Source organism: Juglans regia, chromosome 15 (assembly GCF_001411555.2).
Source record: "Juglans regia cultivar Chandler chromosome 15, Walnut 2.0, whole genome shotgun sequence".
Classification (NCBI taxonomy): Eukaryota; Viridiplantae; Streptophyta; class Magnoliopsida; order Fagales; family Juglandaceae; genus Juglans; species Juglans regia.
In genome coordinates, this window is record NC_049915.1 from 13967143 (window position 1) to 13991939 (window position 24797).

Sequence of the window (24797 nt, forward strand, 5' to 3'; positions counted from 1 at the left end):
TGCCGACAATCAGTTCTATTTGTCTTTTAGGGATCAGTTACGTGAGTTTTTAAATTATTCAATAAAACACTTAATTGAATATATATTATTAATTAGAGAAATAATATTTATAATATTAGAATGCAAAAGTCTTGTACACTCAGTTTAAAAAAATAGATAAATTTATAATTTGCGTGAAAAAATTATTTTTTAATTATCGATCTCAATTTTTTCAAATGAAATACACAAAATTTACATATCTTAAAATTATATTTAATATTATTTTATTAACTAATTATTATGTTTTTGTAATTAAGGATCCGTTTAGATATTTAGAATATCTCAATATATCTATGAATAATAGTAAAATGATTTGAGTTAATATATTTTATTAAATTTTAGAAAATAAAAGAAAAAAATTGAATAAAAATATTATAAAGTTAAAAATTCTTTAAATATATATTTTAATATAATTTATTTGAAATTAGAGAAAGTAGTATTATTTTTTGAATTCTTCCCCTCAGAACTACACCACACTTGATTTTATTTTTATTTTTATTTTTCTCTTTAAGCAGGTATGTGGTGTATGGCTGCTGAGTAGAAATTTTCTTATTTTTTATATTTTGTTTAAGAGTTTGAAAAAATTATGATGATTAAGTAATAATTAGATAAAAAAAATTAAAAATTAAAAAATATTTTATACGTAAGTGATGTTTGAAAAAAAAAATAACTGAAAATATCTGAAATTTTTAAAAAACAATTGTATTGATCCAAAATGTAAACGTGCCAATCTCTAGGCATGACGTGCACCGCATCACGCGATAGAAAAAAATGTCTGGCTACCTCGTTATTTTCCAGCCTCACCTCACGAATCACGTGGCCAATTCATTAGGCGATCTTTGTGTCCCCCACCATATAAATACACAAAGGCAATTGGCGAGAGCGGGTACGAGGGCTGTGCACATGGGCCGACGAATTGATTGGTCCGATTTATTCTATCCTATCTAAGACTGTTCATTCGGGTCGGATTTTTTTTCCGGCCCGGTCTGGAATCCGGATACCGGTTCCGGGTTTTGGCCCGGAGCCGAAATCCGGATTATAAAACCCGGACCTATACGGTCCAGATGCGGGTGTTTAAAGCGGGTTCCGGATTGGTTTCACTCTGTTTTCACTCTCTCTCTCAATTTCCTTAGGTCATCGACTCATCCCGTCCCTTCTCTCTCACTCTCTCTTCTCTTCGAGTTTCTGTTTCTCACTTGTGGTTCCGTTGTCTTCTTCTCTTCTCTCTTTGCTTTGAGTTTCTCACTTATTGGTCGTGGCTCCGTCATCTTCTTCTTCTTCTTCTTCTTCTTCTTCTCTCTCTCTCTCTCTCTCTCTCTCTCTCTCTCTCTCTCTCTCTCGTGCTGAAACCCTACCTCCTGTCACTCTTCCCTTGCCGATCGAATATTTGTTCCTCGTGGCCGTCGTCTTCTACTTGACAAAAACCAAATTATGTTCTCTGTGTTAGTTCTTGACAAACCGAAGGTTCGTATTTACACTTTCAAATCTGATTTTTTTTTAAGTGTTTAGATCTGTAAGCATGTGAGATAGGATTAGGGTTTTTTTTTTGGGTTTGTTTTTAAACGTGGGGTTTTTATTTATTTATTTGGGTCTGTTATATGCTATTATTTTGCTAGATCTGCTATTTTTTTTGGTCTTGGCTTGATTTCTGCGATTGAGTTTTTGTTCTCGCTGTTGTTTTTGGGTTTATTTTGATGTAGATGTTTGAATGGAGTAATATTTGTGTAGTATTTTTATGGGTTAGATCTGGGTTTGTGAGATCTAGATCGTGGGCATAAGTTTTCTTATAACAGATTTGATACTAAACTCGTGTCCTAGTAAAAATGTAGCATTCTCAAACATTTGTTCTACTGCTGATTATATTATTTATCTATAATGGCTTCTCTTTGCTTTGATTGGATGGTGCAACATGTGGATTGGAGGAGGCTAGCTGAGAAGCCAATTATATCTGGTTTTAGGTCATTATTGATGTTTTAGGTAATATTTATTATGTAATGCCTCAAGACATTCTAACTTAGCTACATAGAGTATTTTTCATTTTATAAAGTTAGTTATTCCTGTGCATTGTGTTGATTTACAGAAAGTTATAATATAATCCATCAACCATCTAGAGTCATGTCTTTAATACATTCAAATTCATCTAGACCTCAGTTTATTGAATTGCTGTTAGAATTAGGTCCCAACAAAACGATGTCAGTGTTCGCTTAGTTTTTCTTTCTCCCACTAGATTATTTCCTCCATATGTAATTTATTTTCTAATCTATTTTTTTGAAAACAATTCCTTTTTGTTGCATAGAGCATGGGCAGGTATTGGAACTGGAGATTCGAGTGTTAAAGTATTTTGGCTTTCAAGTATTTGCACCCACTGCCAAAACTTTTTTCAAGTACTTCAGCTTATCCAACGTTGACAAATATATTGCTTATCGTTGCAGTATATATTTTCAAATTCCTAATGCATTTCTGAGTTTGTTTTGCAGGAGATCTCTTCGAGCAGCAGTGGCTTCTTACAAGGTAACATGGTTATTTATGCCATTCTTGGTCTTGGATCAGGAAAATGCTACGCACTCTTGACTTGAACATTCAGAATACTTTTTACATGTCTAATTGGAAAAAAACTTGCAGACCCCTAGTCTTGAGATGGAGTACTTGGCCAACTATTTAGCTGAACTCACCTTAATTGACAATGGCTTCTTGGATTTCCTTCCTTGCATCAGCTGTATTTCTTGCGAGATGGACGTTAGATCAATCAAGTCACCCATGGGTTTGCATTTTCTCCTTTATTTGTTTGTCTACTTTCTGTGTAGTAGATTAGCTCCTGAATATGAATTCATTCATGCATCTTGCAGAATCCAACTCTAGAACACTATACCTCTTACAAAGCATCAGATTTGAAGTACACAGTTCTTGCTATGTAAGATTTACAGTTGAACACTAACTGTTGTCCTCTAAGTGCTATACGCATGAAATACAGGCAACAGAAGGTATACACGGAAGAACTCATGCTTGCTTTATAAAATAGCTCATTTTTGTGGAAAATGTTCTTTGAGAAGCATGATGACTACAAGGTAGATGGAATGAAATATTTCTTTCGTTCCTGAACACTTTTTGACTTGACATTTTTTTCTTTTTTTTGCAGGATCTCTCAGTCCAATCACTTGAAGTTGCTGTTTGGTTTTAGATTAAATCATTGTTACTGATTTTGTACTTCATATATTGTAATTTTGTATTTTTCAATATAATGTAATGTGTAAATAACAAAATAGTGTAATATATATTGGATTGCATGCATTTTAGTTTTTCATTTTTATATATTTTTATTATTCTGGAAAATGTTAGTATTATGTTTTTGAATGATGACTCAGAAATTTTTTTCGTAAATATATGCTTTTATAAAACATTATGCTTTTCAACACTTTAAAAAATGTTTTAATAAATATAGAAGAATTATGCTTTTCAACATTTTAATTATAGGCTTTTATAAAAAAAAATTATGCTTCTAGGCCCTTTATATATATAATTAAAAAAAAAACGGGTACAACCCAGAATTCAGATTTTCGGGTTTCAAAAGTCCGGATTCATCCGGGTTCTGGCCCGGGTCTGATCCGGACCAATCCGGTCCGGGTTCCGGTCTGTGTATACCCGGGTTCCCAGGTTGGAACCAGGATGAACACCCCTAATCCTATTTGTTTAACAATATGACGGGTCATTATAAATCGATTCACAATCTGCCTAATGTTAGATTTGTTAATTCTACTAACTCTATAAAACTTGTCACGGAAATTAATGCGTACAAGTACGAGACTCGCAACTTTTTTTTATTGGCTCTTACACCATTTTTCATTATCTTTCATATCTTACATCTTCTGTAAAGTTTCACTATTTTTAGCTGTTGATATGCCTTGAGAAGCTCAAGTTTTGAGTGGTCTGGTCCATCCTTTGCTCTCTCTCTCTCTCTCTCTCTCTCTCTCTCTCTCTCTCTCTCTCTCTCTCTCTCTCTCTCTCTCTCTCTCCGTTGCCTTTGCCCCCTTTGTACTCATCTCTTCCAATTTCTTTTTTTTTTTTGCATTGAGAGCCTTATCTCTTATGGCGGAGACTCCATTAAAACGCCATAGAGAAGAAACCCTTTAGAATGTGTTCCATCTCTATTTTTCTAGCACTGTTTCTCTTCTCAGGCTTGAACAAATATCCTTATTTGGGACCTTTGAAGTCCGATGCCTCACCTGACCTGGCACCAACTCAACACCCGCCTCACTTCCGTCGGTTCCTAATTATAATCATGTTCTGCCTACTATTTCTACTACTCCGCCTGATCCTGTAATGGCATCCAATCAATTTCTGAAAATATGGGTCTCTCCTGGGGAGTTGAGTGCCGGACAGAAGGCAGAAATAGTGATTTGAGTGTTGGCCGGTGCTGGTGCTTTGTGTGTGGCAGGGCTGTGGTACAAGAAACGTCATTTCTATGTAAGAAGGTGGTTTGAAAATGGACCCAAGAGAGCGATTCTTTGAGGTTGCAAATGGGTCCCTAACTAACTAAATGAATTGAAGTTTAAGCCCTTTTGAGATAGCAAAGAAAAGGCTGTGTTGCTCTCTTCGGCGGTTGTTCGAACTCCGATGGGCTTCACGTGCGGCTTCGGAAGATTGTAGTTAGCCAGACAAATGATGATTAGTGAACCTTTGCCGGCCTCCAAGTTACGCCTCAAGTTGCGATTTCGTCAAGATTCTCTTTGTTTTGTGCTGATCATACCATAAAGTTTAATGAATCCCCAGAAAAATCTCATTTATGCCCAGACCCCAAGATCCGCTACAAATACCTGGGTTGTCCCCTGCGTTTGGGAAAGGGGAATGATGCCATCATCCATGCTATTTGCCCTCCATTGGAACAAACGAGGAGAAGCAGAATAGTTTCGACCCAACCCAATTTTCACAGGTTAGGTCGGTTCGGACCAAAAAATGGTTTGGTTGGGTCGGTGTGCAGGCCTAGCGAGTATAGTCTCAAACTGTCTGAACAACCTACCTTCTTGCAGACCAAGAGGGATGGGTCGAAATAAAGGCTGTCTTGTCTCCCCATGGCGAAGAGCAGGATCAGCCCCACGACTACTCGAATAACTTATCACCGACTCCCAATGTAGTAAATAGCAACCCAGATTATTTAACTCAACTAATAATTATTACGAGTAATGGTACTATTTAATTGCATTGATGTAATAACTTTAACATAAATGGTACTGTTTTCTCTAAATTTTGTTCTTCCCACCCATAATTGTTAGAGAAACTATTTCTACTACCATATGCAATTCCCTTATAATTCGTTAAAAAAAAAAATGAATAAATATAATAATCACATTAAAATCCTACCTTTAAATGGTGATTCACTATTTTTTAATAAGAGCGCGTCATATTAGTACAACTTAAGGCTATATGAATAATATGAGATAAGCAAGTACTAAATATAGTATCTATAAGGGGATTTCTCCCTCACTCATATGACTACTGGACGTTCGGTAAAAAATAATGGGTTTCATCCCGATACCTAATCCTAGGGCCCAAACTTTCTCACGAAACAATTTGTCTGCATGGAAAAGTAGACAATGATGGCTAATGGGACAGACAGGCCTGACGCCGCTTGACCGCATCTCTCTCATGGGAACTCGTACATGACAGAACAGGAAAGGTGAAAAACTTTTGATCTTTTGACATCGGAACATCGACGGACCACCGAAGACACTAACAGAGTAAAGCACATCAGGGAGCCACACTGCATTAATGGCACTACTACCCGAGCAACACACCACATTAATGGCACTGTAAAAAAGGCACGCCGCATTTAAAAGACTCTGACGAAAAGAACAGTAAAAATGACATGGACTCTACAGGGGCAGGTACGATCTGTCCCCCTAGACTCTCGGTATAAATAGCAATTTTCAAGTACGAAAAACTCTCTTGTCTATGGTCTCTAGACTCTCTAATTATTTGTAAACTTCTAAAATACTTTACTGACTTTGGCATCAGAGACTCCTCGGCCCATGGCTGCCCTTTCTCATCTGTTTTCTTCTTCATTTTCGCAGGTCCAGCTTTGAAGGCTTGAGTTGCTAGAACCTGGCTCAAAAGCGTACGAAATATGACATTAACAATATCGTAAAAGGAAAATGATACCATGTCGTTTGTGTTTGATGCATCAATTGGACCACTCAAGTATTTTATTTATTTTTTTAATTTTTTATTTAATAGTTAAGGAAATGATTATTAGTGTATTGATATTGTTTTAAATGTTTAAAAGTAGAATTTACACTAAGAACACACCCAACTATTAAACTTGGGCGGCATAATAGAACCATCTATACTAAAATGGAAATTAATGAAATTTATTCATTTATTTGTTTTATTAGGTTGTCTGCTGGTTCGTTTTCACAAGATATTTATAAGTACACTTACTGCTAGTGCATTTTAATTTTTTTAATACTTTTTTTAACATCTTTAATAATTAAGAATAAAATATAATTTTATTAATAATCATTTTTTAATTATTAAATAAAAAAAACTAAAATATTCGAATGACAATTTTGATCGAAAACTTTGAAGCTTTTCACTAGTATTTTTCTATTTTTAATAATTATTTTGAGTAATGTTAAATATAATAGTTGTGCAACAATCACATACATTTTAAAAAAAAAGATAAATAAATATAAAATCTACATTAAAAAAAAATTAATTATTTAATTATAAACTCTACTCTTTTCAAAATAGTATAATTTTTACAGTACTCATAACTGATCTCACATTATTCAATTATTTTACAGAATAAACATAGATCATACTTGGACTTTTAATTACATATAAAAGCAATTAGACAGAAGTACTCTTCGTCCATATTTTTGTGGGTTTTTTTCTTTAATTAGACAGTAGTATTACGCGTCATAATTCATGTTGTTTGGTCATTGTCATGCATGAAAACCTTTGAAAGTTTTTCTTTCTACTGGTTTTCGTTGAATATCATCGTCCTTTCATATCATATCTTATATATATATATATATATATATATATATATATATATATCCAGAATTATTGTCCCCATGCATGCATGCATGCATGCATGTTGAGTTCGTATCATCACGACGGTATCAATATATATGCTCCTTTAATTATATTATTACTGGTTTTGTTTTGTTTTTTTTTTTTGTCCTTTCTTTTGAGGCAACCAATAGATGTAAGAAACGGTACCAAGTTGCCTGAGCGACATGTTTGTCAACAAATATGACCTTATAGGGGAAAATTAGTTAGTTGTGATAGGCTGAAGTGTGTATCTAAATTTCAAAGGTGGCGGTGGATTTTAATGATTAAAACACGTCTATTCCATTCTTTTTGGATGGATTCCTTCCTTCCTTCGCTTCTAATGATGGCCACAAATTCAATGTAGTAATCAATGATAAAAGGAGAAAGATTTCACCTACTCATCTTTTATTCATCAATTAAAAGTCATGTTCTCCTCTCATTTTGGCTTTACTTTTTGTCTCCCAGAATTAGGTTATTACAATAAAAACAGATTTCATTTATATCTTCCCTCGTTTTTGGATCTAAACCTCTCCCTATTATATAAATTTCATTCTATCTGTAAAAATCAGTAATATTATTATTTAGTCTAGATTTCTCATCTTGGTTCACATTGATTATGTCACGCGTTTTAATTGAATTATTATGCGAAGTACTTGAATACTAAAATTATTTAAGATTTGTTAAATCTGTTATGACACGTTGCATGAATGGTCTAAATCAACCTATGCCATACGAGATTTGAAATTAATGGGACTTGAATATTGGTGTGTGCATATGGATAAAAATCTTTTACACAAACTCTAAAATTATTTTGGGAGGGTGAGAGAGATCCATCCTACTTCATACCAAGAGAACTCTAGAAAAAAAAAAAAAAATCCAATCTTGCATATTGGCAACAATCACAATCCCCAAATAATTAATTAAACAACTTTTCTCACTTATCAAACACTTTCTTCCTCCTCTTTCTGTCAAAATGCTATAAAATGTGGTATGCAAAAGGTAAGCATTTTAGAGGAAGTGAAAGAACCAACACAAGCATTGCAAAGAAAAAAAAAGGTTAGAGTAGTGCTACAGTTCCGCTGGGGTGTAGTATTTTTTTATATGTATTTTTTTTAAAGTTATTTTTATATAAATTTTTTAATATTTTTAAATATTTTAAAAAAATAAAATAAATTTAGAATATTATTAAAAAAATATTTTCTTAATGAAAGTAAAATAAAAATTATTAAAAAAATATTTATTTAATCACGAAATAAAATAAAAAATTTTAAAAAAATATTTATTTAATCACGAAATAAAATAAAAAATTATAAAAAATATTTTTTTTATAATTTTTTATTTTACTTTATGATTAAGAAAATACTTTTTAATAATATTATAATTTTTTTAAAATATTTAAAATTATTAAAAAATTTATATAAAAAACAATTTAAAAAAAAACACATAAAAACATACTTAAGAGCATTGACATTGGATTCATCAAAAGCCTAGCCAAATGTAAAATATGATGAATTTCATCAAAAGATAACTGTATTAGATTAGCCAAAGAGATAAATGTAAAACTTTGAGCTACAATAAATTTATAGGTTTCTTCAAATTTGAAGAGCTACTGTTCACTCATCAAATATATTTTTTATTCACTTTTAATTTTCAATGGTCCTTTTTATTCACGTTTAATCTCTAACTATCTTGTAATAATAATGTAAGAATTAAATTAAATTATTAATTAATATATAATTAGTGTAATTATAAAATATGAAAAAAAAATATTATTATTAAAAAAATAATATTATATTATTATTTTGATGAATTCAATAGCTAATTCAATATGGAGTTATGGATAAAGAAGTTTTAGATATATGAAAAATATGTACTTTTTATCAAAATTTAAAGACAAATTTAATGAATCTAATGCTAATGCTCTAAGACCCCACGAGAGATCCAGCATTTTCCAAAAGGTTATTTATACCAACGGCATATGCGGCGAAAGATTTGGCTTTGACGAGATTGTTGTCAAGAGGATTCTTTCGATGAGCAATGCTACGTACAGTCCCTATTTAAGAATTGCAATGCAAGCCTAGGCAATTCTATATTTAAAATTTTTTAAAATTACAAAAATATCCCACTTAAAAATGGTATTTTTTCTCATTTAATAAAGGACCTACACATACAATTCTCAAGTAAAAACTGTAAATAAAATGAAAATGAAACTCATTATAAAAGTTTAGATCAACCCAAAATAGTTTATTTATTTTATAATAAGTCTCACTTTTTAAAAAAGACAAAGAAAAAGAAAAATACTGTACCAAACTTGCATATATTATAAAAAAAATAAACATTTATGTCGGATTAAATGAAGAATTTCTATACGGTAGAAATAGAGAGGGACCAAAATACTCCTGAGGATCAGAAAGAGCGGAAAGAAAGGGAGAAAGGCGATGGAGAAGATAGATCTGATAGAAAAAAAATATAAGTTGCCTTTAAATTGCCGACAATCAGTTCTATTTGTCTTTTAGGGATCAGTTACGTGAGTTTTTAAATTATTCAATAAAAGACTTAATTGAATATATATTATTAATTAGAGAAATAATATTTATAATGTTAGAATGCAAAAGTCTTGTACACTTAGTTTGAAAAAAATAGATAAATTTATAATTTACGTAAAAAAATTATTTTTTAATTGTCGATCTCAATTTTTTCAAATGAAATACATAAAATTTGCATATCTTAAAACTATATTTAATATTATTTTATTAAGTAATTATTATGTTTTTGTAATTAAGGGTCCGTTTGGATATTTAGAATATCTCAATATATCTATGAATAATAGTAAAATGATTTGAGTTAATATATTTTATTAAATTTTAGAAAATAAAAGGAAAAAAATTGAATAAAAATATTATAAAGTTAAAAATTCTTTAAATATATATTTTAATATAATTTATTTGAAATTAGAGAAAGTAGTATTATTTTTTGAGTTCTTCCCCTCAGAACTACACCACACTTGATTTTATTTTTATTTTTCTCTTTAAGCATGTATGTGGTGTATGGCTGCTGAGTAAAAATTTTCTTATTTTTTATATTTTGTTTAAGAGTTTGAAGAAATTATGATGATTAAGTAATAATTAGATAAAAAAATTAAAAATTAAAAAATATTTTATACGTAAGTGATGTTTGAAAAAAAAAATAACTGAAAATATCTTTAAAAAACAATTGTATTGATCCAAAATGTAAACGTGCCAATCTCTACGCATGATGCGCACCGCATCACTTGGTAGAAAAAAATGTCTGGGTACCTCGTTATTTTCCAGCCTCACCTCACGAATCGCGTGGCCAACTCATTAGGCGATCTTTGTGTCCCCCACCATATAAATACACAAAGGCAATTGGCGAGAGCGGGTACTAGGGCTGCAACCCGACCAACCCGGTTCATCTTTGGGGCCGACCCGACTTTACCCGACCCAAGAACGGATCGATTTGATATGGGCCGACCCGACCCGAGATTGGAAGGAGGTAATGGGAACCCCAATCGGAAACAGCCATTGTTACAGAGTACACCATTGTTACAGAGCAGTTCGATCAAATCCAAAAAAACCTTAAAAATCCCATTATCCCTATACAATCCGATCATATCAATACAAACAGAACCAATCGATTCCACTTCTAAACCTGACCCAAACATCTATGAAAACACAAAGGCAAAGAAAAGCATCGAGCTTTAGAATCTTTTGAGAAAAGAACAAATAGCACCACTGCAATGGCTATATGGTTAATACTAAACAGGAAAGTAGGGAAAAAAAAAAACTTAACAAATCCACAGAAAAACAAAAAGCACACCTTTTTCTCCTTGTACATTGGTAAAAAACACAAGAACCCCCTAAAATGTTTCTGACAACAGAACCTTCTACGAAATCTCAGCCATCTCTCACTGTCTCGTTTTCGACCACAAACTCGGAACAAGAAGAAGAAGAAGAAGAATCTTCAGGGGGAGCGTGATCCTTGGTGACACCACCCATGCACAATTTCTCAAGCAAGGACTCGACGTCGACATTGTTCTTGATGGCAACGTAGAGTCCGGTGATGGAAGCCGCAGAGACCGCAAATGTTGTTCTTGATGGAGGCTAGGGTTTTTTATCTTCTAGCTTCAGTTCGAACATTTTCGTATACGACTTAAAGCGATGTCGGTTTCAACGGGTTCGACCCGTAAGTTACTTTCAACCCGTTTTTTTGGGTCGGGTCGGGTCGGGTCGGGTCGCACAGACGGACGGACGGATCGGATCCTAATGTTTTATGCACAGCCCTAGCGGGTACTAGGGCTGTGCACATGGGCTGACGAATGGATTGGTCTGATGTATTCTATCCTATCCGTCCAACAATATGACGGGTCATTACAAATCGATTCACAACCCGTCTAATGTCGGATCTGTTAATTCTACCGACTCTATAAACTTGCCACGGAAGTTAATGCGTACGAGTATGAGACTCTCGCAACTTTTTTTTATTGGCTCTGACACCATTTTTCATTGTCTTTCATATCTTACATCTCTTGTAAAGCTTCACTATTTCTAGGCATTGATATGCCTTGAGAAGCTAAAGTTTTGAGTGGTTTGGTTCATCCTTTGCCTTTTACTCTCTCTCTTTCTCTCTCTCCCCCCTCCATTACCTTTGCAACCTTTGTACTCATCTCTTCCAATTTCTTTCTTTTTTGCATTGAGAGCCTTTTCTCTTATGGCGGAGACTCCATTAAAACGCCATAGAGAAGAAACCCTTTAGAATGTGTTCCATCTCTATTTTTCTAGCACTGTTTCTCATCTCAGGACTAAACAAATATCATTATTTGGGACCTTTGAAGTCCGATGCCTCACCTAACTCGGCGCCAACTCAATCCTATTTTTATGTAAATATAAAATTTACATTAAAAAAAAATTGTTTAATTATAAACTCTACTCTTTTCATAATAGTATAATTTTTACAGTACTCATAACTCATCTCACATTATTCAATTATTTTACAGAATAAACATAGATCATACTTGGACTTTTAATTACATATAAAAGCAATTAGACAGTAGTCTACGTCTATATTTTTGTGGGTTTTTTTTCTTTAATTAGACAGTAGTATTACGCGTCATAATTCACGTTGTTTGGGTCATTGTCATGAATGAAAAACTTTGAAAGTTTTTCTTTCTACTGGTTGTCGTTGAATATCATCGTCCCTTTCATATCATATCTTTTATATAAATATATATATATATATATATATATCCAGAATTATTGTCCCCATGCATGCATGCATGCATGTTGAGTTCGTATCATGACGGTATCAATATATATGCTCCTTTAATTAATTTGCCTTATAGTCAAACATCCTTGATTCTTAACCATTTCCTTTATTATGTTTAATCTCGATGGCCGCCATTATAAGAGACAGAATTTTATGATTAGTTTATTATAATTAAAAGATTATTTATAATTAATTTTAATCATTTCGTTAAAATTAACTATAGTTAATAAGAAATTTGCATAATATTATTTTGAAAGAATTTAGTTTTTCCCGAATTATAATGAGGTCATTCTAACGTGTGCATGTCGACACAGATTCTAGGTTTTATTTCTCTGTTGGCCGATAATGATCAATTATTTAATTATTAACATTAGAATTGATCTCACATTATTCAATTATTTAACAATTCATCACTGCCAGTACTTACAGGTTAGCATGGTCAGATTTAATGATACAGAAAAGTAAAACAACCATAGTTTACCAGAACCCGAAATTGTCAGGAATGAGTGCTTGAGTCAGCCACGTGGCGCGTGGTAGATCTAACTGTAATTTACACACCGGATAACGTTATTGTAGCCGACAACCCTATTTTGTGGACAATAACTCTCCGTCCCTCTCCTCCGTCAACGTGGACGGCTGATCTCCCTTGTTCACACTTGCACAGTAACACCCACGCTTACGGCGACGGCTTCGATTGCGAATAATTGAGCATCGTTGGCATTTTCTAAGTTCGCAGGGGCTTAGTGGTAATTGCGTAGGGGGAAGTTGGAACATATGTAGGGATATTTGTCAGGGTTTAGAGAGAAACTCTTTCTGCGCGCTCTGTCTCCCATACATGCACATAAAACAATAATAAAAATTAGAAGATGTACGGTGTACCCAAAAATCTCAAAAATTAAAAAAAATTAAAAGATAACGAGATCTAGGTGGAGAGATTGATTTTAGATAAAAGTATAAAATTAAATAAAATATTTTTTTAAAATTTAAAAAAATTAAATTATTTATTATATTTTATATAATAATTTTAAAAAAATTATTAAAATAAAATGAGATGAAATGAAAAATTTTCAATATCCAAACTAGCTTTAATTACAAGTTTGCTAAGATTTAATATTAATTATATAAATATTTAAAAGTTAAAATATACATAATAGAGTAATGTCACATATAATCGTAGAGTATGTAAGTATTAAGCAATCACTTTGAAAAAGAGTGGCACCTATTATTAAAAAATTAATTTTTTTCTATGGATCATGTATTTATTATCTTTTTTAAACAAATTTACACGGAACTTATGTACTCCACAATTGTAAATATCATTTCTGGTTTATCACTCCTAAAAAGGTTGAAAGTAATTGTCAGCTAATTGAAAGCTAATACATACCACAAGGTAATTCTTTTGTTAGTATTTTATTTAGAGATTAACATATCTTCAAAAAAAAAAAAAAAACATATCTTAAAATGTACAGGATTTGCGCACTATCTTTAAAAAAAGTGAATAAAAATTTTATTAAAATTTAATGTCCTACACGCCCATATCTCGCACTATCTTTAAAAGAAGTGAATAAAAATTTTATTAAAATTTAATGTCCTACACGCCCATATCTCTATGGGTTTATACTAATTCAAAGTATTTCACTTAATGAATGAGTTATAGTGGGATAATTTCATGATTGCTAGAAGTCTATTTAAGTACTGAAATGATTAAGAGTTCTCACCTATAATATAATTATACATTTCGCTATTGGGAGACACTAAAAAATAAAGTTGTTAGGATGATCATCATAGTCACGTTAGATTCTATATCGAACTACAATGAAAAGAGATAAGTTTTCTAATTGATCATAAAAAAATCGAAAATCTTAATATTTATTATTTCATGTTAAAATATTTAACATGATCTACCATTAAAAAATATTTTTTTTTATGTGTTTATCTATTTTTTTCAAAAATAATATACTCTAATACTCTACAATTCATTTCCTTTTTAGAATTCATGTATCAATTATATTAGCATTTAAAAAAAAAAAGAATTAATGTATCAATATCTGAATATCATACAAACTAAAAATTATGGTGTTAATTAATAAAAACTTTAAAATCTCAATACAAAAATTAGGAAAAAGTGAGTTCGTGAGAAATGAGAAGAAGCACGGCAACGCATGTGATAACTGATGTGAGAACACATCAACCTAATCCTCTTGAATTGGACAATAATCCATCATCACCATCCACAGCACAACATTCTTTTCATCGTTTTGTCAAAAGAGTAATGTTAAATACAAGTCCTAAATAGACAAACATCATACAAGCCTTTTGTAAAACAATGGGTTCCACTAATAAATAATAATTTTTTTTACACTTTTTAAGGTGGGGTCTATTTTTTTACAAGGACTTGTATGAAACTTGTCTAATTGAGGCTTGTACAAATCATTTTTCTTGTCAAAATAACCTCCAAAACCATACCCTCTTGGTCATATCTCTAACCATCACCTAAACTGTGTGTGTCTAAATCTTCCAAGTGAATGGCTTTTGAAAAATGGGAACCAAATTACCCAAAATGATGTAACAAGCCCAAATCTATCTCTTTGACGGATTTCTGCATCTGCGGTGTGTTCTTCCTGCTTGCTCCTCTCCTATGCTTGGAAGCCAACTTTATTATGTTATATATATATAAAGTATATGTGTGTGTGTGTTTTCTTCTACCTGACATCAACCAAGCATCGTCAACAAGCTTCCTTTCTTGAAATTTGGAAGTGGAAAATAATCTTCATAGTCATGGATTCCTTTAGACTCAACAAGCGTGACTGCAAGCTTTCGGTTTCCGTACCCATCTATTTTGGGCCTATTGTTTTCAAAGGCTTAGTTCTGGCCCATAGGTGGCACATTACAACCCAATTTGATCTAATTTTAGCCCTACTATTTTCAAAAGGCCCATTACCCCGTCTATTTCAAGACCTCTTTGCTTCAGTATATTGTTCAAAGAGAGGAACAAATTTCAAATGCATAAATTTTGTATAAATATTTTATGAAAAAGTGAATCGCACCAAGAAAAAAATATTTTTTTATATTTTTTCATAATGGAGTCTACTTTGTTTTATAAAATGTCTGCACAAACCTTGTACATTTGAAACTTGCATATATCATTACCCTTGTTTAAATAACAATACCATCTTTTTGCCCATAGGTTTGGCCTTTTTCTCAGCTTGGATTATTGTTGAAAGGTTAAGCCCATAGTTGGCTGCCCAAAAAAACAAAACAAACAAACAACAACAACAACAAAAAAAAAAAAAAAAAGAGAAAAAAGTTCAAATTCTGGTACCGTTTGAATACAAAAATACTCTCAACCCATCTCATCTCATCATTACAACTTTTTCAAATTTTATGTAAAATATAATAAATAATTTAACTTTTTTAAATCCCAAAACAATAATATTAAAAAATAATATTTTATTCAACTTATCTAAAATCATATCACTGGACGAAGAAAAATCAAAAGGGAGGGGGTCATGGGTAGAGCAAAAGGTAGAAGAAAGAAGAAAAGAAAAAAGAAAAAAGTATGAGAGAAGAGAGAAGAGGGGTTGCGGCGCAGAAAGGTAAGTTTGAAGCCTTATGGTTTCAGGCCAACTGCTCGAGCTCTTCAAGTTTGTGTTCTTCACTTTCAAAATAAACCTCTAAATTTTTTTTTTTTCCTTTTGTCCTGAGTGAGTTGTCGAGCCGCCTGGAATGGACGCAACCTGGGACAAGAGCTGGTCGAGAGGAGCGGGCGATGTTATGGCCGGTGGTCATTACGGTGGTGCTCGAGCGTTGGAGGGTCTTATGTGCAGTGGAGACAAGTGTCCGTGCGAGTTGGGTGCTTGTACCATTTGGGCTCGGGAAGCCGATGCTTGCGGTAGGCACGTCGTTCGGGCTCGTGTCGTTGCTCGTGCTGGGCGGGCTAGGGAGAGAGTGGCAGAGGGGGGGCGACGGTATCGAATAAGCATAGGAAGGAGAAGAAGAAGAAGAAAATAAAAGAATAAAGAAAGTAGAAGGGGGTGGCGGCCTCTTGCAATTTTTTATGTGTTTTTTTGTATTTTTTTAATGTGTTTTCTATTTGTAGTTTTTATTTTTAGTTATTAATAAAGAAAAGAAGTAGCCATTACACCTCCTCCTTAGGAGGACGGAGGGGGCCAGTGTTTCTTTTATTTAGAAGATGGGTCGTTTAGTTCTATTTTTACAGAATGCTCTCTTTGTTAGGAGATAGTTTTATAGAAATTAAGACAATATCTGCCACAAAAGAATTTGTGTGTGGAGGTGCCCCAAAGCAAATGAGTAGTTTGGCTTATAGTTTGGATTTTTCCTGTACTGATAAGTCATGTATGTAATTTCGATTCATTGAATGAAATGAAGTCTGTTTGCATAAAAAAAAAAAAAAAAATCATCTCACCTCACCTTATCTCTTATCACTATTCAAACGATGTTAGAGATGAAGCCAAATAAAAAATTGAGAAATTATATTTACAATCATAAAGTGTGTAAGCACTACATACTCATTTTAAAAAAAGTGAATAAATATAAGATTCAGATAAAAAAATTAATTTTTAATAATAAAACTCTTTTTTTTTTCAAAAAAAGTGTACGACGCTTTCACAATCTATGACTGTATCTCTAGCATTATTCTAAAAAACTTGACTCCATCAAAGTGCAATATTATCCATTACAAGTCTCAATTTTAGTATTGCAAACCCTTCGTGGTCTTACATTAACGAAAAAAACTATCTTTTGGTGGTCATTTCCTCGATTAAACTAAGAAACATAGATTCAGACTTATGTTTTTAGCTCCAGTAGCTGTTAATTTTCTTTTAATTATATGCGCGGTATTGAATGCAATAAATTATTCTATTTAAAAATATTTACACCACACATAAGTTATGTGTCATAATTTGATTTAGAATATAAATTTTAAAATTTAAATTTTACCAATCAAATTATGCTATACAGAATGTATGTTTAGTTGTTAAAATCAACTTAATTAATCTCAAATCAATTATTGATGAGACCTACTACTTTTTTAAATTTCTATAAAAATATTAAATTCATCTCAACTTATTTATATATTTAAACATATATCTCAATCTATTTACCTTCAAACACTACTCAATAGGATTTACAAAATATTACTACTTACATATCAATTAAAATAATCGGAGATAGGCAACATATGTTTAGTCGGGGTTAATGTATTGATTATAAAAACAAAAAACCTAAGACTAAAGCATTCAAAGCAATGGCACCCTTGTAAATTTCTAATAAGAGTGGTGGTATTCTGCCAACTATGCATACGTACTATTTGTGCCGGCAGGTATAATTTATATATATATTTTTTTACTTTTTATTTCAAGTATTTTTAAACATATTGAAAGATTTTAAAAAAATAAAATATTAATAATTACTTACTTAATTATTAAAAAAATAAATATATTGACAGTCAAAATGATGAAACAAAATGAGGACGCACAATTGCATTTATCTTCTAATAATATTAGGGCTGAGTACTGACCGTTTCGAAGTTGGAGGGCCCAACCTCCGACTTGTCGGAGTGGAGTCGGATTTTTTTTAATTTTTTTTAATTTTTTTAAATTTTTTTTAACTTCATATTTGACCCATTTTTTTTAAAAAAAAAAATTGTGGACTTTCAAATTTCAATTTTCTCAAAATTACAATCCAAACTTATTAAACTTTTGATTATAATAAAAAATACAACTAAATAAAACAAGTAACATAATAACATACATTCAAAAATTAAAAATAAAAAGAAAGTCTTATTTTTACATGTACTCTCATCATCCATGATTCCATATCCATATCCAACTAATCACTACAGTAAACAAAGGCACCGTATACGAAATGAAGATTAAAAAAAATAGACACCGTATAGTAACTATAATATACTATTATAATTACTATGAATCTATTTTTAATTATATTATATATATATGAAGATTCATAAAAATATATGATATATATTATTATATATGAATATTAAAAAAGAAGGCACCATATATGAAATGAAGATTCAAAAAATAGTATTGCTATTTTATATATAATATAGTATTACTATATTGTACTATTAGTCTATTACTATATCTTATAGTATAATTACTAATACTATAGTATCATACTATTAGTATGTTAGTGATTTAATATTATATATATATTAAATCTCTAATCTCTTATACTTGATATATATGTTAATATATATAAATATTAGTAATACATTGATAGAATTAGTATATTAGTATTAGTATTAGTTATACTAGTAGTGATATTAGTTATACTAATAGTTATATTAGTATTAGTTATTATTAATACTATATATTATTCTAATAGTGATATTAATACTATATATAATATAAGTTATAGTGATTTAGTATAGTATAATACTATAAGTTATAATTATAGTCTATATTAGTATTATTATTAGTTATAGTGATTAGCATAACTATATATTAGTATTTGCTATAGTGATTTTAATTTAGTACAACTATACAATACTATTAGTATAAATCACTATACTAACTATATCACTGATAGTATTAGTATACTAATACTAGTATATCACTATAGCTAATAGTATCATATAGTAATATAGTATTAGTAATTAATACTATAGTGAATTATATAGTAATTTATATATAGACTTAAAGTGGATTACTAATAGTATTAGTACTAGACCATAAATCTAATTAATATACTAATGTATATTAGTATTACTAATATATTTATCAAAAGGAATATGTTGAGAATTTATTAAGTAAAAAAATATAATTAATACAAGATATTATTATATAAAATTTATATGAATAATACTTTAGTTATTATACATTAGTATTATATGTTATTCTAAATTTATAGATTAGTGTTTATCCATTAGTATTACATGTTGATGTTATTATGCATCTTAGTGTTTATAGTATATTATATATACATTAGTATTACATGCTATTATACTTATACATTAGTAATTTAGTGTTACAACTTACATGTAACATGGTAGTAATATTGTAAATTTGTAAGAGTATGATATTTACATATGGTCATATACTAAACTATTATTATTTATTAGTCAATTTAGTCTATATATTATAGTATAAATATATTATTTAACTAGTATATTATTGACTTTAACTAACTATATAAGATATAGTTGTATAAAATTTAAATGATTAATATATAGAAAAATATATATATTTTTATAAAATATGTATAAAATTAGAGGCAGAGTCGGAGGGCCAAGTCGGAGGCGGATTGGAGCAGAGTCGGAGTCGGTTCTTCAATGACTCTGATTCCGATTTCCAATAGAAAAAAAACTCCGACTCCGAGAAGCGGAGCTAAAGCAGAGCCGGAGTACAGTCGGATCCGGAGTCGGATTGCTCAATATAATATATCGTTCTGCAGTACTCATTCAATTTACCCGCCAAATCTACAGCCCCTCAAACGTCAAAACCCTGTTCCGAAGAAAATGAAACCACAAAATTCCACCAACCCAAGCCAAACATATCCCCAGAGTCGCCATGAAAGCTCGGTCAGTGAAGCTCAGGGAGGCCCACAAGGTGACCGCAAACAATGGCCGCGGCTAATTCTGCTCCGTCCTGTTGGACCAGCAGGCCCTTCACCTCGTCACGGCCTCCTCTTCCGATCCCTCCATCTCCATCCACGACCCTCTTCTTCCCTCAACTGCTCCCAAGATTCTCCGCCACCACCGTGATGGCGTCACCGCCCTCGCGTTTAGCCCCAACTCCACCTGCCTCGCTTCTGGATCCGTGGATCACACCGTCAAGCTGTACAAGTTTCCAGGTATCCTATTGGTGTTGTCTCCCTTTTTGTGCCGCGTCTGGAGTTTGTGCAATATAGACCTGATTTACGACATGTTGGTTTTTTTTTTTTTTTCATTTTGGGACTTTGGACAGAAAAAACTTATATTTCTAAATATTGACTATGTTTCTTAGAATTGGATGATTTGGAAACTAGGTTTGATTTTGGGTTTAGGGAAAAATTAGGTCTAATTCGAATTCTGTTTCTTTATTCCTCTGTTTATTGTGGTTATTTCTTTATTTAGATTCCGTAACTGGATGGTTTTCAAAAATAGTTGATAAGATCAATAAACAATTTTAGAAGTCTTTGGTAAGATACTAATATCAATTGTGAATTCCTACTATTTTTTTTTTTTCAGTTTAACTTACTGAATTCTTGTTAGTTTAAATCTTGGAGGCCTCAGCCAAGTATAATAATCTTAAAGCTTCATTTAGCTTGTTTTATTTAGTCCGATTGATTGCACGAGAACCTTAATGAGGGTGCTACTCCAGCGCAGCCTGGAAAAATGCGCTTTTTGTGCTATAATATGGCTGGAAGTATAACCACTATTGAACATGATGGATACTCCCATATAGAGGTAATCCATGCCTTTGGTTAGTTAGTCTCAGTTTCTAGTCTTTCCATACTTGTTCTTTTTTCGCACTCACTTTTTATTCAGAGCTTGTATGTAGCCTGGAGTGACTGAGTTTTGGACTCATAGTTCAGTGATTTCGATACAGATAGACTTTCATGCTACTGGTAAAGGCCCAAGAGTTCCGTCAATGACAGATCATTTTGGCTTTACGGTGGCTGCATTAAATGAGAATGCAAGTGCTTTTTGCAAACTCTTGCAAGGGTGAGAAGAACATGAGTACTCTTATGTATCGCCCATTTACTACCTTGGCAAATAACAGTGAGGTATGATTATTTACCTTTTGAGCATGTTCATGCTAAAATTTGTGTTAGTTAAGAAATGCACATGGCCTATGCTATTACTGTCTGTCCAGACTCCACAATGAATGTGAAGTTTTCAGTGTTCTGACTTTGTATGTGTATTGCCAACCAAGTGGTCTATGCGATTAGAAGGGGAAGAAGTGAAGGTCGTTGCACTTGTTACTGCCTGGGTAGCCTAACTTGAATGAGTAATGGAGATAGAGAAATATGTATTCTTTCGTTATTCATCTAATTTATCTTCTAGTGATACATTTGTAAAACGTAAAGTAGTTCTTCAGATATTTGTGGGTTTCTTTCTGTTAAAGAACTCTTATCATGCATGGAAAACTTCATGGATACATTTTTCGGTTTTGCAATTCTAGAAAGTAAAACAATAGCCGAACAGTTGCATTGTAAAAAGCAATAATAGAAAGATTGCCTGTAGGAAATAGGAGTGTTCCGTTTCAGGTGGAAAATTCAAAATTATGCATTTTTGGGTTCATTCAACTGAAAAACGAATGGGCAAGTTCCCGTTCAATTAATGGGTTCTGTGGATCCTGAAAATATGATTTCGCATAAGTTCTAATGTATCAGTCCTGTATTTAGACTTTTGTGAAATGATAATAATAACGAGCTCTTTCTGTGTACAAATGTTTTGATTCATTCGATTCATTGCAGAAACATATTCGTTCACTTGATGGGCCAGTGGTAACTGCAGCAGGCTTCAAGGATGAACTTGCAGTTGTCACTCATGCTTCTGACTGTCTTCCCTCAAATGATCAGGTCTTGTTTCAATCTACCATACTCTGTTTTGAGGGTACTGATTAGTCCAAGGCTCAATCTTGACTCGTCTTTATACAACTTAGGACAATAACATTTACAAAGGCCACAACCAAAAGTCCTGAAGTCATCCTCGTTTGTTTTTGCAGTTGAGATGAGATGAAATAAAATAGGTTGAGATTAAAGTTAAAAAATTGAATAAAATATTATTAGAATATATTTTTTTAATATTATTTTTGTTGTAAGATTTGAAAAAGTTGAATTGTTTATTTTATTTTGTGTAAAAATTTAGAAAAATTGTAATGATTAGGTGAGATGAGTTGAGAGAATTTGTAAAAACAAACTAGAGTGTAAATTTGTGGACAGAATAGTTACTGTCTGCCTGGTGAAGACTGTGTCAGACTGTCGGCATTGTTGATCGGAACTTGTGATCTCTTGATGAACAATGTGTTAAATGAGGAGTATTTTTGTAAAATTATGTTACTTTTATAATATGTTTTACAAAAATATCCCTCATTTAACACATTGTTGTATAACGTGTTCTACAAAATGTTGTGGGTAAATCATTCTCCATTCAACATATCTAACGGAACCCAGCCTCTCAGGGGACGTCTGCCACTAACTCTTGGTTCACATCTAACATGGTTTGGGTTTAGTGAAGAAAGCCTTTTAAGCTCTAATGATTCTAAGGTCTAATCTCAATTCTTTTCTCAAGTCATGTGACTTTTTGATGCTGAAGACTGCTTTTCTTAATTTTAGATCTTGATTTTATAATCTGTAGGGCGTGCTGAGAGTTTTTACTAACCAATATGGTGGCAGTTGGCTCCCACTCTTCAGGTTAAAGATTCTTCTAAGAAAAAGAAATTTTTTCTGCGGGTTAAAATTTTTTCCGTAATTACCTCCTAGCCCTTTACCTTATTTAGTAATGATTTGCTATGCAGTGCGAGTAAAGAAAAGTCGGACGAAAATTATTGGGTGGTTGGGTTGAATAGCTCATGACTTCTCATTCTGCTTCATCTTTTGTCAACTATTTCTTGACTTTCTCCCTCTCTTCAGGTGATGCCCAAGCCAGTTCTCACTCTACTAAATCTTTCGTTTCCTCTTGCATCCTCGGACCTTGGAGCAGAAGCCCTTGAAAATGAGTTTATACTGAACAACATGCATCTCTTACAGGTTTGACCTTTCTTCCCCTTATTTTTCTCAGCTTATTTTCATATTATTGTCTCACCCATCTGTTGTTTTTCTAGTTGTAATCCTCATTTTATGTTAATGTCTGGTTTTTGAGAAAGAACTACGTGCTTTATATTTTTACAACTGCTGTCCAGCTGCTGAAACTTTTAGATGTATATACCTTGCAGATTCAAAAGAGAATGGAAGAAATGGCTGGTGCTGGTTTGGACACTACTTCACTTGATGATGAGGCTTTTAGTATGGAAGTAGCTCAAGATAGATGCATCTTGAGGCTTATTGCATCCTGCTGCAATGGTGAGTATTTACGATTTGTGGTAACATAAAAAGAGGATTCATCTTTTTCCCCTTTCTATAATTTAGATTCTGACAAATAAAAATAAATATCATTGCCTTGCTTACTTGCGGTGGTTATATCAGGTGATAAGCTTGTGAGGGCTACTGAACTTGTGAAACTTTTAACAATGGAAAAATCTGTGAAGGGTGCAATCAAGCTTGTTACTGCACTGAAGCTTCCTAACTTGGCTGAACAGTTCAATAGTGTATTGGAGGTATGCCTTTTTCTGCAGGGTGCGCTGCTCTTTATTGGTCAAGAAGTTGAACGTTTTCATCTTCTCTGCGTATAACAGGAAAGGTTGCTTAATGAAGCTAAACGGACGAAGCAAAAACCTCTCCAAAACTCAGTGGCTCATGTTGCAGTCAACAAGACCTTAACTTCTGCTGAAAAAATCAAAACAACGGAAAGTCCCTTGTCATCACCAAAATTGACTGCTCCTCTGTTTACCAAGAAGGCCAAATCACAGGAGGTTGCTAGAGTTGGAATACAGAAAACGGAACAAAACCAAATTCCAGTGTTGGATGACATTGAAAAGGAAAAGGAGATAGAGGATGTAAAGAGCTATGAGGAGGTAAAGAAGTTTGGGGAAATGTCTGGAATACAACCAAATCGGTCATCTAATCCATTTGTAAAGTCATCAAACAAGGAGGCGAATAAATTAGTGGAAAATCAAGTACAATCTCATCGCCCATCTAATCCTTTTCTGAAGTCATCTATCAAGTGAAGTCCCTTCAGTTTGATCCTTCCAATTTCGTAATGTGAAGACTGCGGTCTCAAGAAAAGATAAAGATCAATCCATGTTAACCGGCGTAACCTGAGCTGAAATGGTCTATACACCTGCAGGTTTGTCTTCCATCCTGTTTCTGGTCTGGCTCACTATATAGAGGCACACTACAATATGTAGAACTATGGATGTCTTGTTCTGTGGTTATGTATTTGAGAGATAATAGGGGCTTCATTCTTGTCTTATGCACTTGGTGCCCTCACAGTTCATGATTTCATTATATTGTATATCTACTTTGATGTAAATGCCATCTCTTTCCAATTGTTATTTCTTTAGCAACTGATCTTGTCAAGACCCAGAAAATTGGTGCCAATTAAGTAGTTAGATGGGATGAATATATAAATAAAAAATAAAATCACTATAATATATAAATATAAAATCACTATTTATCACTATTATATATAAATAAAATATAAAATCACTATAATATATAAATATAAAATCACTATTTATCACTATTATATATAAATAAAAAATAAAATCACTATTATATATAAATAAAAAAATAAAATCACTATAATATATAAATAAAAATAAAATCATTATAATATTTATCACTATTATATATAA

The 24797-nt window shown here is 32.1% G+C and overlaps 2 pseudogenes; both read left to right on the forward strand.

Moving 5' to 3' along the window:
* Positions 1 to 1914: 1914 nt before the first annotated feature.
* On the forward strand, positions 1915 to 3217 carry LOC108986676 (annotated as a pseudogene).
* Positions 3218 to 19829: 16612 nt separating this feature from the next.
* On the forward strand, positions 19830 to 24471 carry LOC108986677 (annotated as a pseudogene).
* The last annotated feature ends 326 nt before the right edge of the window (positions 24472 to 24797 follow it).